This window comes from Netta rufina (genome assembly GCF_964035555.1).
Source record: "Netta rufina genome assembly, chromosome: 4".
NCBI classification, from domain to species: Eukaryota; Metazoa; Chordata; class Aves; order Anseriformes; family Anatidae; genus Netta; species Netta rufina.
In genome coordinates this window covers 25,800,039-25,817,192 of record NC_140127.1, presented here as the reverse complement: position 1 = coordinate 25,817,192, position 17,154 = coordinate 25,800,039, and positions in this window count along the sequence as shown.

Sequence of the window (17,154 nt, the reverse complement as noted above, 5' to 3'; positions counted from 1 at the left end):
GTTTTCAAAAGATGAGTGTTTCTGCTAAGCAGAAACACATAATTAGGAAGCCTATATTCCTGCATTTAACCTGATTCGGTGGCCTGTGCTAAAAGAAATCTAAAATTTGGCGTTCTCATTGAGTACTGTTGCAATACAAGCCAAAAGATTTTAGTTATGGGGCCTGTGATAGAGTATAATGAAAACAAGACTGAAATCAGGTTAATCTAGCTAGAATCAAAGGGACCTTTTCAACAGGTAAAATAGAGGGAGAACAGTGATTTAATTGTTGGACCTGAAAGAATTAGGAACAGTATCACAAAAGGAAGGCTACAGCTAATGGCGGCACTGATGATGGGTGGTGCTTGCAATGTAATTGAGCCCTCGATGTTTTGCATGGCAATAAACTAGAGCTAAACTATTATATTCAAAAGAATATGTAACTGCAACCAGCAGGTAGCTATAAATTCCAAGATTGCTGCACAGGATATTCAGAGCTGTCTGAATAGCTGTTTCTTGTTTGATTGTAACCAATATACAACATAAATGCCCCAGAGAGCATCGAGGGCAGCTATAACTTTGCTCTAACTTTGTACTTCAATTAGTAAGAGAGATGGTTTTTATTTCCCTATGGTTTCTTTTTTTCCCCACTAACACTATGAATATCCAACTTCGCCTTGTTTATGTTTGAAACTAGGATGTACAAAGAAATACAAGTATGGTGTATTATGGTATGTAAAATTTTTGTATGTTCCATCAAAGGAAGGTTATTGCAGTGGTGCTTATAACAACTTGTTACAAAACTTCTGTTTTTTTTATAGTAGTTATCAATCTCTGAGATTATTTTAGTGAGTAAAAAGTAATTAATTCTAATATTGTGAAAAAAAATATTTTGTGTAATAGATTCCAGAGCAGCATGCGTATGGGGGTGAACAAGAAGGAAGTGTCATATTCAAAACCAGGATGCACTGCGTAAAGTACACACACGTCACCAGAGAAAAGAGTACTCTAAAGAAATTGTACTGACTAGAAATCTGGGGTTGATATACTTGGAGAGAGTGTTCCTAACTAGTTTCAGAAACACCAAGGGAAACTAGCAATTTTTTATTTTTTTTTTGGATAATGTGTTTTGAGTAAACTGGCAAGAATTACGAAATGGTATATTATTCCCTAAAATAAGGATATCAGAAAGATATAAAAAAAAAAAAAAAAAAACTTCCTTCTAAAATGGCTTTCTTATATTTTTTTGTATATTATTTTTCGTATATTATTTGTCTTATATTATATTTTATAATCTTAAAAACATAGGTAAGACACATCTGGAGTGCTGTCCAGATCTGGTCTCCTCAGTACAAGAGAGACATGGATGTACCAGAGCTAGTCCCATGAAGGGCCACAAAGATGGAGGTTTGTATCACCTTTCATATGAGGAGAGACTGTAGAAAGATGAGAGACTGAGCAGTGCCGCTTGCTGCTCCCTGGGGAAAGTACATTTCCTCCGTGACTCACTGCTAGATTATAATACTTCCTGAATTCATAGAGTAACTTCTTGACCCAGCAACTGCAAGGATTCAGTTGCATCATATTATACAACAGGAGGCTATATTGTACTACCCCTTTTTATGTGACATGGTTTTAAGATATCAACAGCATATGAAGTTCCAACATTAACACTTGCAGTATTTTCCAGTGTAAAACAGCTTCTATAGTAGATTGTTGTTGTTTTCTCAAGACAAATTGCAATAGCAATTCTGGATTTGTTGAACAGATTTTCATCTGAAATCGTAAGTATCCTAAGGAGGAATAGCAAATTAATGCTTTTGTATTTCCAGCTCTCTGACTGTTGTACTGCTTTCAATCATTAGTCTTTGTTAACAGAAAGGTACAGTTCATATCAGTTTAAAGTTTACAGGAAAAAATTGCAATGAGGCAGGCAGATTCATATTGTGTTGCTTTGGTTATAGAACTTTGATTACTGAGTTAAGATCTTCCTAAAAAGTATGATAATCCATCAATTCCTTCAATGGAATACAAAAAGTAATTAAACCTTGGAAGTCCATGAAAATATCTGTACAATAAGTTAATCTTTCTGTTTAATAGTTGAGGAGGTTATATCAAAAAGGTAGTCTGCTCTAGGTGTGCCTGCTTGAGCAGAGGGGTTGGATCAGATGACTTCCAGAGGTCCCTTCAGTCCTCAGCCTTTCTGGGATTCTACGATTGATTTTGTTAGTTTCATAATGTCCCGAGAAGTTGAAAGACTAAACTGGAGTGGCATTCCAGTCTTGAAGAATCCAATACACAGCAAGATTAAAATTAGATAAGACAATTTGTAATATGATATTTAGTGGTTGCTATACCTCTTAATATTTACTTATCATGTAACATAGAAGTTCTTTTACCATACCTCAAAGGAAAAACACTTGAATATGACTTGCTAAAATTGACCTTTACTTACACATAGTGACTTTTACATGGCAGTATTATGATAAACTGACTCTAGCTTCAGATTTATTACTCAACCCTGACCTTTGGTTATATTAGAATATTGCTTTCAACCAGACTAAATAATAATGTCTTTATGAATGTAAGGAACTGGCAGATCCGAGATGTCAATTGCCAGCTCAATTTTCCTTTCACCTGGGAGTACAGCATGTCATAGTGTTTTATTGATCTGAGAGCCATTAGAGTTCAGTGTTATAATTCTTCAGTTTTCCACGCAGTGCAGCATACTGCACAGTAAAAGAGATGAAGCGTGAACTGGAGCATGACTTCAGTTACGAATGGCCACAATTTGGAATGTCTGTTTCACCAGAAATAAATGTAATTATCTTGAAATTATTTTTCTTCCTAAATTGAGACTTGTAGTCAATTTTGCTAGAAAAGGTATTAAAGAATCTTCCCCAAAGTATCATTGTACCATATTTTTAATATATTCTGGAAACAAATTGTTTTTGAGATTTAAGTGCTTAATTTTGTTCTTATTAGAATGCTTATAACAATTGTATTGTAGATCTGCATTATGTTCCTTTTGAGTACAGTATAGTAAAATGTTTTGATTTCATGATAGGGTGTAATATTCAAAATGAAAGATGTCATATTAATGCAAAGAAACTTTTTGAGAACTTTTAAAAATAAATGTCAGTGATGCTAATATATTTTGCTGATATGTTTTGATTAAAAAAAAAAAATCCGTATCCACTGATACAAATGGTTTGAGTAGTCAGAAAGTTTTCAATCAGCTGTAGGTTAGAGGATAATAATGAATAAACACACCTCCTTGTCACTTCTGGTCATCAAACGTAAGAAGAATGATTCCAGTATAAGAATGTCTTTCAAAGTGATGCAGCAGTTTCATGTGCAATTGCTTTTCAGATAGTGACTGAAATCAGTGGGATTTTTATTTTAGAAGAGACTAAGATTATAATCCTCTTGAAAATTACGTTATTAAGATAATAATGAATTCACTTAACTTCTACATAAAGATTAAAGTTAGACTTGCTGTTATTGGTGTTGGTGCCAGGGTTATTCTGCATACTTGCCTCCTAGCATTCAGTTCTTAGCTAATTTTATCTGTGTTCATAAACTCGTTAGTTGTTATTGACTCTTAAAACAGCTATATCATATGGTACAGTGCTGCTATATGGATGAAGAGCAGAGCAGAATATTTTTCCTTTCTAAGAGGTTCTGTATCTTTCCTAATGTAATGTTTTAATAGCTACTTTTCAGATTAAGCTATGTTGTCTCTATCCAAGTTATTTTAATGTATTACTGTTGACTGTAAATATAGTTAGTAAATGGGTAGGTATCCATAATATAGATATTTTAATGAGATGTTTTCTGGAAAACACGTTGTTGAATTTTTTATTCTTCCTGTGACATTTAGTTAGTAGTAGAAAAAGAAATAAGAATTAGTATAGTACTAGTAGCTAGATTAGCTTTGTGCAGCTCTGAGGTTTAGTATTTCTTTTAATCTAAATACGTGTTGATATTTTAAAAACATTTTTAGACATTTAAAATTCCTAAATTTTAGGCACTTAATTATTTTAAGAGTACACTTCCTTTTTGTACTCATGATGAATAGAAATGTACTTTAAAACCTATCAGATCAGCCTAATAACGGAGGTGATAAGTGAAATAAAAACCATAAACATTGTCTTGCAAATAGCAGTGTCTTCAAAATTCCCATTTGTAAAATCTATTTTTGTGTCTATTATACTTGAAGATGTACATAAGTACTGCAAGTAATGTGTTACGCTTGCAAAGGTCATCTTTAAAACTCGCTGCTAGTCATTCCAGCATCTCGAGATAGCTTCTTCAATCATTTTTCTTTAAAATCAGAACTGTTTGCAGCAGGTACAGGATTTCACTAGTTTGTTGGAGGCAACAAAGTTACCTATAAAATGTTCATGTTAAAGCAGAGGTGGTTTCTGCAAACAAATTCACTATATGACACTTCGCAAGCAGCCATCTGTCAGCAAAAGGCATATAGAAAAAAATCTCACCAACACTATTGCTTATTTAATTTGACTGATTGATCTGATGAAGCCAATACAGCAGAAGCAGTTCTTTACTGCAAGCACTCTAAACTTAATCTCACTTAAGGGAGTGGGGGAGGACGGGGGATAGAAAGCGGGAAAAAAATTGAATTTCTTTTTCCATTTTCATTTTCAGCTTTTTAGAAGACTCTGCATCTTATTTTACAAAACAAATACTTGTTCCTACTGTGCTGCAGGAAATAAAAACACAACTTCTCTCTAGAAATTACTGCTTAGCTTATTGCTATTTTATGAGCATTTCTTCCCCCTGACTGAGAACATAGTTTAATTGCTCAATAAACTTGCAAGGCTTTAAGACAAAAAATCTACGGTAAAATTAAATGAGATTTAAAAAATGTATGCTAAACAATGTGTCAGTTCATTACTCTAGTTCTGGCGTCTTTGAGTGCTGAGAATTAGAGGGTCAGGTTCGTTAAAACTTATACTGACGTCAGATGAAGTTGAGGCAGCATTTTTACCTCACAGAAGGTACTCAAATTTAGCAAAAAATATCAAAAATGTTGTGGAACTGATCGCTACTGGGGATGTGAGCTCTTGATAAAAAGAAAAATACATGGGTTTTATAAGGCATTGTGATATTAGATGTAAATTGTTAATCGTTCCACAGTCCTGGACAGGATTAAAACATATTGACAAGAGAAATATTGTGACCAGTTTTACAAACATTTGCTTTCTTATATATTTCATTGCCTGTTAAACATTTCATCTTGCATCACAAGAGTCTAAAACCACTTTCTTCTAATGCTAAAACCAAATGGACTTCATTATAATGAAAATAGCATACTTTATTATTTTTTGTTTTGCCATTAACCTTTGTAGCTTTCAATCTGTTAGTTGTCTTTGCTCTGCAGGTTGGAAAAGAAAGAATTCCATACTGATAAGCCTATATTGAGTAACAAGATAGACTCACTGTCCCTGGCCTCATCTCTAACCACAGGGTCAGGACTTTCAGGTTTTAACACTGAGTCTTAGGCATACTTTTTGTAAGAGGAGTGTAAATCTTTATAAGAATATGCATAGCAGAATCACTGAATCTATCACAGTTCTCATGATCAATTATTAAGTTTAGATTCCATTTTGTTAGCACAGGGAAATTAATGGCCTAGTGTTGCAGCTCCTTAGCACAGAAGGTCTGTGGACTTGAATGGGAGTTCTCAAATTGAAGCTGAAAGATGAAAGTTTTCATTTTGGAGTGATCCTGATGCGTTTTCTCCTAGGAAATCTTTCATTTTCTTATATGAAGAAGTTGTAGTTATTTATTTTTTCTAGCTACTTGAAGAGTCTTCAGGGGAAAAAAAAATATTCCTTGTTTTGTTCTTAAATCTGGTACTTTTCATTAAAAACAGTCCTAATACCAGGACACATTACAAATATAATATTATGTGAACATTTAAAATGTTCTCTGCTTTGTTCTCTCTTAGATCCAAGGTTTTTATGTGTGTAACCTGTATATTCTCACCACAAGAGTAGTTGTTGCCAATAGTTTTTATGATTGACCATGCGTGTACTTTTCTTACCTTATGTTGCAACCAACAATATGTCTGTGTTGTGAAAAATTGGCTGTTTTTTGGGATGGATCTCCTACCCTTTCACCTGACAGTCAGGTTCCCTTTAACCAGCCCTCAAACATAATTCCAACTAGACCAAGGCAGAGCAATAACCCAAAGCTTTCTTCCCTTTTCTTTCTCCTCCAGGTTCTCCCTGATGATTGACTAGCTCACTGCAGACAGCCTGAGAAGTTAAGAAATGTACTTTTGATCTTTTTATAACATCAGTGAAATGGAATTAGCGGGAATAGTTTTAACTTAACAATTTGCTGGAAGACAAAGGTATGATCAAGCAGTGTAGGTCACACCTGGATGGATCTGGTTATGGGAGGACAGCCAAATGCCAAATTTCAAGGAGCATGTGCTGGCAGACTTGCAAACCTTGTGTCAGCTAACAAGCTGACTGAAAGCTATGATGATGTTTTTGCTTTGAGGCAATGAAAGACTCCTTCAGATCTATGCAGGCCAAATCCTTTCACTCTTTACTTAACAGCTGTTACTTGGATCAAGAGCCTTTCCTAGCTCTCGATAATCTGTTATACAAGAAAATGCAGTCTATGACTGCTGAAGTTGTAGACAACTGTTGAATATCACTTCGTTTTCCATTTTATCTGACCTCAAGTGGGTCAAATATGTCTTAGTGTGATTATACTGCATGTACCTGGGTGGATATGTATACCTTCCTACACAGAACTTTTCTTAAGAAATTCTCTGTGATTCGTTGAATGAATTTGTCTTGTATTTCATTAATGAGAATTTCTGTATCAAGTATTTTCTAAATAATCTTTGAATAGCTCATCATTCTACCAAGGACACTCTTTCACCTGCTTTTAAGCGTTTTAATTTTTTAACCTGGAAAGCTTCACTGCAAAAGGTCAAAGCTGTGAGGAACCTAAGGCATTGTGGGAATTAACATCTTCCATTCTGATAACATTATAAAAGTAATGCACTTATCCTTCTTGGAGTAACATTGCAAATTTTGAAATTAATTGAGTGATTTTCCAACTGGGTCATTTTAGGAAACAGACTCAGTGCTCAGTCTGAAGCACTTTTTCCTGCTTTTTAGCACATAAATTATAATGATGTACTTTTGTATTTTTTTGCATTTTAGGAAGCAACAACTACCAATTGGAAGGAGCCGTGCTGCTCTTCAGGACATGCGGGAATTAGCAGACAGAAGTGGAAGAAACTTTTTTGTTTTCCTCTGACAGGACAACTAGATCAGAGACTGAAAAAGGGAAGGCACGGAAGAGGTATCTATCTTTATCCCAGAGCACTAAGGGAGATGACTCTCTATTCTTGGTGGTTTTGTTTTCTGTAATTAGGATATATTTCTCAGTCTGGATGCTTTCAAGTTGTAAGTGGATTGGGATACACATAGCAAATTATTATGCTGCTGGTCTATATGAGAAGCTTTATGAGCCATTCTATATCCTGATTTGTTAAAGGAAAATAAAACAGCATAAAAAAAAGTAGCTGAAAGGTACAAAAAGCATTGTTGCTTTGTTTTTCCTATTTATGAAGCACTGAACTGTAGGTTACTCTAATGATATCTTGTATTAATTTTAACAAACTTGAAAATCTTGCTGACTAGTCTAACATATAGGTGCTTTTTCATTCTAAATTTCTCATCAGCCTTTAGCTTTCTGCTGGAGGCACCGCATTTGTTATGTTAGTGTAAATAGCTAATTACAAGCAGTGATGAAATGAAACTCCACCACTGATAAAGCTGAGAGGCTTTTAAAAGCTTCATCCCACTCAGTTAAAAATAAAAGAATTGATTTAAATTAAAATACATGGATTGTGATCATACTGGGTTTATTAACACAAAACCCATTTTGGAGCTGCTTCCTAAATAGCTCCAATTTTGTTAGAAAATACTGTTTCCTAAAACTAGCATTTTCTGGTTCTTGCTTTATACTTACACACAAACAGTGGAATTTGTCTTCCAAAACTACCTAAGGGATTTGACAAAAAAAAATATATATATATATATATATGCCTCTTTATATATATATATAAATGCCTCTTCTCATAGATTGTTCTTTAACTAAAGGTTAAACTGTATAGCAGTTGAAACTCTGGTGATCCTGAGTTGTCTGTTGGAGGTGATCTTTACCCTTTTGTAAGCAGAACTTTATTTTGCAAAGGCACAGGGGATGTCATAGAGTAGATAGGGTATGATGCCTGATGTGTTGTATTGGAGAGCTGAAGAAGAGAATACTTACTACTGCGGGAACAGGGCACAGCAAGTTTATCCTCTTCAGTTAAGTTTAGGAAATGGAAAACCACTGGTGGTTTATGTGGATCCTTAATCAGCAATTGCAGTGACTGCTGCTACTATGTTTGCTTATGCCTAGCATGAGTATAATTTACATATGGCCTGTAAACACTACAGCTCTTAATGCTTTCTTTGGTCATTTTTTCATATTTTATTATCCTGTGTGAAATTCATTCTGGGAGTAGAGGTTCACATGAGAGTCAATGAAGTTGTCAAATTAAAACCTAAATGGGATGTGGATTAGGTGCTGGCCCTACTCCAAAGATGAATTTTACCTTTTTCTGCACAAATTTCTGACTTTTCTTCCTTTGCGAGAGACCTCCTTTTTCTCTTCATCTCTCCTTGATTTTTTTTTAGAAATTTATATATATATATATATATATATATATATATATATATATATATATATAAAAATGTTTTATTAAAGAGTGTGACAAGAATACTGACAAGAAAGTAATGTCTGTTATTTCTTGTATCTTAGTGAGTTTGGTTAGGAAAAAAAGAAAAATAAGGAAATATACTGGCACTTCATAATACCTATTTGTAAATAATATCCTCAAATTTTTTTTTTTTTTTTTTTTGTGCTGTGCCCATATCAACATATGCCCTAGTGGAAGGTTACAAAAAATGCATATTGCAACCACAGGTATTTGCTACTATCCTGGCCTTCCTACGATTATTGATGAAAATAAGGGTAGTACCCTGTCTCAAATCTGCAGAAGTTAATATATTCTGCAGTAATGATTTTCTAAACATCAGGTTATAGAATTTGCTTTTAAAACCTGTTTAGCAACATGTCATCAATAGCTGTGTTTTATAAGTGAATTCATTTGCTGTTTTCTCAACTAACATTGTCACTTTTACAGATTTTTCAAACAAAGTTTGTAAGCAAATATTTATGCAGACAGTAATTCAATTTTCTGTGTACTTCATGAAGGTCACATTTTCAAGGAGAGTCTAGGCAATTCAGGGATAAAATTCTGACACATAAGAGCACAGGCTATCTTTATGACATTGTTTTGACAGAAGCAGAAATCAAGTATATTGGACGGAAGGGAAATTGTTGGGCTAAAGAAAAAATACTTTATTTGTGTGAAGGAAAGAGGAAAAGCAGTAAGCAGGCACAGTTTTCCTGGGATATTAAAAATAGTCCAGTGTTAGAACTATGTAAGCAAATGTCTACTGCAAGATGGGAATTGGAGGCATATGGCAAAGCTGTTGAATATCTTATTGCAGGAGTTGTAAACTGATTTCAATCTAGGTCAGTCACTCAGAAATCCCTCTTTAGAAATACCCTGCATATGGGCCAAATGTAACATTTTATTTTTGTTTGGTTTAAAATTAAATGGAAGAATTGTCTTGCATTTTTAAAGTACCTTTAAGAGGCAGAAAACATAAATGAAGTGCTTTATAGCAAGCTAAATAAATGAAAGTAGAACAGTGTTGTTTTCCGACTTCTTTTTTATACTACAGCTTCGAAGTGCAGTTAACTGTACATTACACTGTTATAAATATGCTTCAACTGAAGAGGTGTTCAATTGGCTGTTAACACTTTAAATTAATCAATGTGTACCTCACAGTCAGCTGAAGCTCATTTTTGTGACTGTGAAGTGCCATCTTCATCTTCCTCTAGCACAACATATATACATGCTTTCCTCTGCAATATCTTTATAATAGCTCTAAAGTGATCTCCACGGAGCATACTTGTCATGAGATAATTACTGTCCTGTACTATATGAAACTCTTGGCTGCTCTTCATGCTTCAGGATATCCCAGGAGAATAATCACTGTACCACAATGTCTTTTCTATTGTGATTTAATATCTCCTTGCAGTGATTGACAAATCAGTCAAGATAAATTCATTTTATCTTGTACCAGTAGTTTCCCAGCACAATTTAAAGTGGTAATGCTGCTCAGAAGAGTACAATCACCTTTCTTTCTGACATTACACTTCAGCTACCTACATTTAAAATGCTGTGATACGTGACACCTGGCAAGCTCCTTCTTCTCAACCTCTTTCTATAATAAAACTTATGATTTCACTGTATGTTCCCCACCTGAAAATACACAAAGCATAGCTGCTGTTACAGTCTTTAGATCTTAATATACAGAGATGGCATTTAAATGCACAGCTGGAGAAGGAGCTGGCACTTGGGCAGTTCACAGTATGGGTCCCATTGGGGTTAGGTTGCAGCTGCCAGGTCAGGTAGGCTTGTGCAAAGCTGATCCAGATCCCCAAATACAGGAACAAGTAAACCAGGAGGAACTATGAAGGCTGACTTCACTGACCAGTGAAGAGAGTGGGTAATGTTGAGGAGACTCATGTGATTGTGTTTCCTGGAAGAAATGTTCAGTTTTCCTGGGCTGTCCAAGCAGTGGGATTTGCACCATGGTCAGACAAAAATTTGGGTATACGTCTTCTGCGGCTAAAACTGTTGGCTGCATGCCTCTCTCACTGAGCTTCAGGGCTGCACAGTGCAGCTTTTCACCTTGCTCCCCTCCCAGCCTCTGTGGCACTTAACTGCTGGAGCAGCCCCTTCCTTCGTGGGTACACACCCCACATCGCTTGGTAAGATATTCTGACCTACGGCAGGAAAAAGACCTGGTCATGGTATTTTGAAAGGAAAAGGGAACCAAGTCAGAAGCAGATCTGAACGTGTTTTTTAATTGTCATATGAGGGATGACTGCTTCTTAAAGATAGGAGTTTGTGAATGCTTTTGTGATTGCACCTGCTTTTGAAATACACGCACCTGCTTTCACAAAAGGAAAATCCTTTTTTTTTTTTTTTTTTTTCTTTTTTTAGTGCCTAGGTAAAGAAGCAAGGAAGCATATGGAAGAAGGCTGGCAACCATTTAAATAGTTGTATGATTTATTATGAGAGGAAAAGTAAAGTTTTATGTGAGAATTTCTGATTTGTCTTTCTACAACTAAAAGACAGAAAAGAGACAATATAGCGATGATTCGTGATGCAGTTTATGATTTGCCTTTAAGATATTTATGAAACTATTATCTTTATTTCCCCTTTTTCTTCTCATATAATTTGATTTGTGGGAAAATTAATAGAAGAAATTACATACACAAAAGCTTAGCCCATAACTGCTGCATACTCAAATTGATAAATGTGAACCATACTCAGTGTGATATTTAACAGAAATGAAAATATGATGGTACTAAAGTTATATCTCTTTTTTTTCTCTTCATTGCCTCTGCTATTAAATGAAAGGAAATCTGAATATTATGCATCTTGACAATGGACTCTTACATAGTGAAACAGCATTTAGCATTATTAAAATGTGAGTTATTTTTGCAATTGCATTTTTTTTCAACATTAAAACAGTGATTGATGTACATAATTTTCAGCTGATAAGTCACAGAAAATACAGTAACAGTAAATTTCTTAAAGCAATTAAGTTGTCTTTTGTTAACATTGAAATTACAGCTGAAGAATATTTATTAGGTTAATGCATGTATTTGTTGCATATATAATTGAGATTAAGGTAGAAACTAATCTAAAATGAATCAAAATGTATTTTTTTTTTACAGACAATATGCACCTAATAATATGTCTGTTTTCTTGGACAGACAACAAGCAGCTATGTTTCCTTGATGCAGAAGTGGAAACAAACAGCCAGAAAATTCAGCACAGAAATGAAGCTTTAAAAACAGAGAAAAGCCAGTCCAGCACTTCTTTCTTTTGTACTGTGATGTTGTGGTTGCTCTGTTTTCCATGAATAAAATGTGAATAAGAACTTTTTCCTAGTGTACACTATGTTGATCTTTATATGTTGTAAGATCATGAAGAAAGATCTAAGATGCAATGGTAACTCTGGTTTTAAGAGCCTGAGAAATCACTGAAAACACTTTTTGATTTGAATGAAACAAACCCTTCCTTAATCTTTAGCTAAAAGTATGGTTTTTTTTGTTTGTTTGTTTGTTTGTTTTTGTTCTTGTTGTTGTTGTTTTTGTTGTTTGTTTGTTTTTTCCATGAATAGGATATATATTACCAAATATTGCCATACTATCCATGGTCCACAGATCTCTGTGTACAAAGACATAGTGTTTTAAACAAAGCAATAGAGCCTGTGCACAAAAACAGAAATATGGTTGTCATCAGGTGCTTACAATACATATAAAATGATCTCTTTAGAATAAATTTACCCACCTGCAGAAGAATGTGATGACTGCAGCCCATAATATAAGCATATTTCCCAAAATATGTAAGAGGCGTTATTTTCATCCAGCATTGTTGTCAGCAACAGAGTAATAGAATAATTTTTATTTTTGGTTTATGTCCAGAAGCCACATGCAGAAACATTAATTTATGTCCATCAAGAATTTTTCTCACTGTCAGCATTATGTCTGAAAAACACTACAGTGAAATTAGAAGAAAAATAAGTCAGTCAACCATTTTTCATTATGTCCTTGCTATGAGTGAAGCTGTGTGTGCTGCAGAACATTATGCACTGCTGTCACTGCAGATTCTTCGAGGCTCCCATCTGACCCAGAGCCTGCAGCTCTGGACTAAAGCTCACAGACCTTCGGAGGGCACAGAGACTGCCCAACAGTGTCTCATACACTAGTTCCTAAGAGGACTGTAATGACACTTTTTCTACCCTTCTACACTTTGAGGAGTTCAGAGCAGAGGAAGAGTGGATGAAAATGAGGGCATTTACTCCCTTTTCCAGATGTTTTGTTTTTAATCAAGTCACATAGAAGACAGGCAATAGGGAGAAATAAGAAAGGCTTTTTGCTTGTAGAGACCACAAAAATCTAAAGAAAAGCCTGGAAGAAACATTTGCATAAAACAAAGACAAGTTCAGGTAGGTTTGTGCAGGTGAAATAGTGCTATGGTGACATGCAGTAGGTCAGATAAAGGTGTCTTCCCAGATCACTTTAAAAGACAGACCTGCAGCAGGCCTTCCCATTGTCAAGAAAACACTTGCCTTACTTTGGTAGCGAATGTTCCATAGTTGGTACATTTTAAAGAAAAAAATTATTATGTGTGAAGACTGAATACTCAGTATGTTGGACAAAATATGTAATGAGCATCTCTTAGAAGTTTTCATTATTTAAGAATGTCAGTATTACTGTCATAATCAATATCTCTTTATAGGTTATAAAATAGAGGCCTCTTGTACTTTTGGGACATCAGACTTCTTGGATTCCTATTATTAGAAGCCCAGTGAAGCATCAGATTCCAAAATATTTCTCTAACACAAAGGTAAATGTTGCTGGTTTAGGAATAAATCTTGGAGGGAAAATGTCATGTGTGAAAGCAGTTAAAGTATATTTTCTTCTAAACCCTGTAGATGCTTCAAGCTATTCAGATGTTATGTGATGATTTGTAAACTTTTCTAAGTTTTCTTAGAAAACTTTCTAAAGAGTTTTTAAGCAAATAACAAGTCTGTTGCGTGGATATGCACAAATGTTTGTTCTAGATAAATAGCGTCACTGAAGACCTGCCAAGTGGATTTCTAGATCTCCAAATAGTAACATTTCACCCATGCATTGCCATAAGAAGTGTCACCCATTCACTGACTTTTAACATGAAGACAAAAAGAATTGAAGGGAAGGAAATACTGTGCTTTTCTGGGGCTTCTGGTTTCTGTGATTTATTCCAAAAAACTCCACAAGAATTTCCCTGGATAAAGTCAGACCAACAGGAGTTTTGCCGTTGTTCAATGGGATCAAACTTCTCACCAAACCACTGCCTGTAGTTCAATTATGTGGTGTCAGCAGCAGAAAAATAAAACAAAACAAACAGCCTTTTCTTTTACATATGACTTGCTGAATCTTTGCTTTTCTGTAAAATAAGAGAAATATGCACACTTGAGCATCCAGCTGTTACTTTTGGCAAGCCTCCAGTATCACAGGTTATAGCATCCCAGGGTTACAAATTAACACCATCATACTGGGAAAGTGTTTTTTGTTTTGATTTGGTTTTGTTTTTTCATTCCAAGCTTCTGCAACTGTAGTGCAGCACTAAATTTTGTGTTTGTTCTCTTGTGGATGGCAGGACTGACCTTCAACCAAATATTTAAGCTGCACAGAGCCTGATGTGCACCACACTGCATGATTCAATGGGAAGGAAGCATACCTCTATAGGAGGTCATCAAGAACCAAAGATAAAGCAGCACTCTGAAAGGAACAACAGCAGGACATTGCTCAAAATATTATCAAAGAAAGAAAACTGTTTTCTTAAAGGGCAGCACTCTCCTTTGCTGTATATTTGCATTGCAACACTTTTAGAATGTGTGTGGTTTACAATAAGATGTCATGGCACTTGGATAAAATGCCATGCACAAGAAGAGTTCTTATAATCTATTGTATGTTTTTAGGACCTGCCTGAATACCTGCCTGCCACAGTGAAGAATCCAAGCAGTTTAAAGAGAAAAAGTTCTCCAGCATCCTCACCTAAACAAAAAGTATCCCTTCAAAGAGATGGACACAGATAAGTATGAGAAGTATTTGTTGCAACTTGGACTACAGATATTGTATAGAATGGATGTGGTAACAGCACATTACAGAAAATACTTATTTTCAGCCTCTTTTTCATGAGAATGTATACTAGAAGGGAGCATTTAGGCTCTTGTTTGTAAAGGTCAGCAGCAACATTTTAAAAGAAAAAATATTTTTCTGTAAAACTTTGTGATTTATGGTAGAATAGCAATGCTTTTACTAAGTTCCATTCAGTCTCCCTGAATTCCTCAAGTCCTACTTGAGCAAGTATATAAGTTAAATAATGTATTTCATAACAAACATCTAGCATGTGTTCATCTTCCTTTCGTGCTTCTCATGCAATTATACGCAACTCGAGATACATGTAGTCTGCCTTTGCTACATCGAAGTCTTCTGCTTTAATATTGCAGCAGTTACTTCAGATAAATACCAATATTTTTGAACAAAGACATGAGTGACAAAGAGGACGGTAGAATTGACACAGCAGCATAACCTTCCTCATGGTCAGTGACCGGGCACACTCCCTCTGGCTCTGCATTAGCACAAGTCCATGTGCCTAGGAAAGTAGCTGGTGGGCAGGATAATTGCACCTGTTTTAATTAGATCTTTAGGCAACTGTCAATTCCAGAAGTCTGCTCCCTTGAATGTAAGGGAATATGTTTCTTTTCCCTATAGTTAATGATCCTATATAGTACTATATTTGTTTCTATATTGTTCTATATTTGTTATAGTTCTATACCTGTTAAATGTTCTAAGGACTTTAGAGGTAACAACATTATGTTGTGTATTACTTTTTTTTTTTTTTGGTGAAGCTACACAGATCTCTCATATATGCTTACATACACATAAATATTTATACACGTATGCACATACTCATACAGAAGTGAAACCAAATTTATAATATATTTTAAGTGTAGATAATGCTATTAATATTAAAAATTTCATAAAATTTCTAAAATAGTACATTTTGATAGTCATACACACACTGTACATTACACTGTGTATACACATTTGGATACACAACAACATTGCAGTGTTTTTTAAATAAGAGTTGCATGTTCTATGATTATAGCACTCAAATATATAACATTAAGACTATTTGAAAGCAAAGGAATGTTATAAGATATACATGATGAGAATAAAGATTACATAAAACTAGCCTTCTAAGTAAGTAACAGACATGGCACTGGCAAATGTCAAAACAAATAATGATTATCATGTGTAAATTCATATCTAAATGATATTGTAGAGTAGCTATGCCATGAACCTTGTACTTTGGCTGAATATTATGTAACCTCTCCTGCAAGCTTTGCCCAATTTGTTTGCACTGCTCTAGGTTTTAATGTTTAATACGAGTAAACCAACTTTAAATGATGTCATGTGCATAGTTGCAGCTATAATAGCTGTCTAGTTCAAAGAAAAAGAAAAAAAAAAGTCTTGTCTCTTGAAGACAAACACTTTTCAACTTCAAAATTTAGCTAAAAATACATGAGATGAACATTTAATCTTCTGTCAAAGTGCTATAACATTACAAATGTAGCCATAGTAGTTGTACTGGAATGAACCTACTGACTGAAGCAACAATCCGTCACTTCTGTATCTCATCTCTGATGGTGGCCACTCATAGGCAAAGTATATAGAAATTAAAACTAGAGTAGAGGCATGATCCTTTAATACTTCAGGTTTTTTTAACAATCAATAATTTATGTTTTATTACATTATTTTCTCCCCATCATATACACTAGCCTTTGATGGTTTTTCTTTCATCACTTGTTTACTCATTTCTTAACCCATTTTGACTGCTGCAAAACACCAGAGCAAGGTTACATAACTTTATTATTGCTTTTTTTTTTTTTTTTTTTTTTTTTTTTTAATCTGTGGCTGTCTAAGTGTGTGCCATCTAATTCAGGCATTTTGATTGGAAAAAGTGGATAGAATTTTCACTTCATTCAGAGCCTTCATATACTTATAGCTCTCTAGCATATTCTTTCTGAGCCTTCCCTGTTTCAAGATGAGTAATATATAACTACCTACAGCTTCTTATATAGAAACCACTCTGTGGTAAACCTCATCACCCTTTTCTCTATATATCTTCTCTATTTTTTTGGTGTTTTTGTTTTGTTTTGTTTGGAAGTGGGAATTCAAGTCTGTATTACAGAATTTATCAATTTTCTTTGCACGGTGTTGCAGAACAACCAAGGTATCTGTAGGAAGATGAAATTCCACCAATGATCTTCATTTCTTCCTGTAGTAAAGCTGATTTAAAGGATAACTACATACTTAATGTGTTGGCAATTTCACATTGAAATATTTATCAAATATCACCTGATC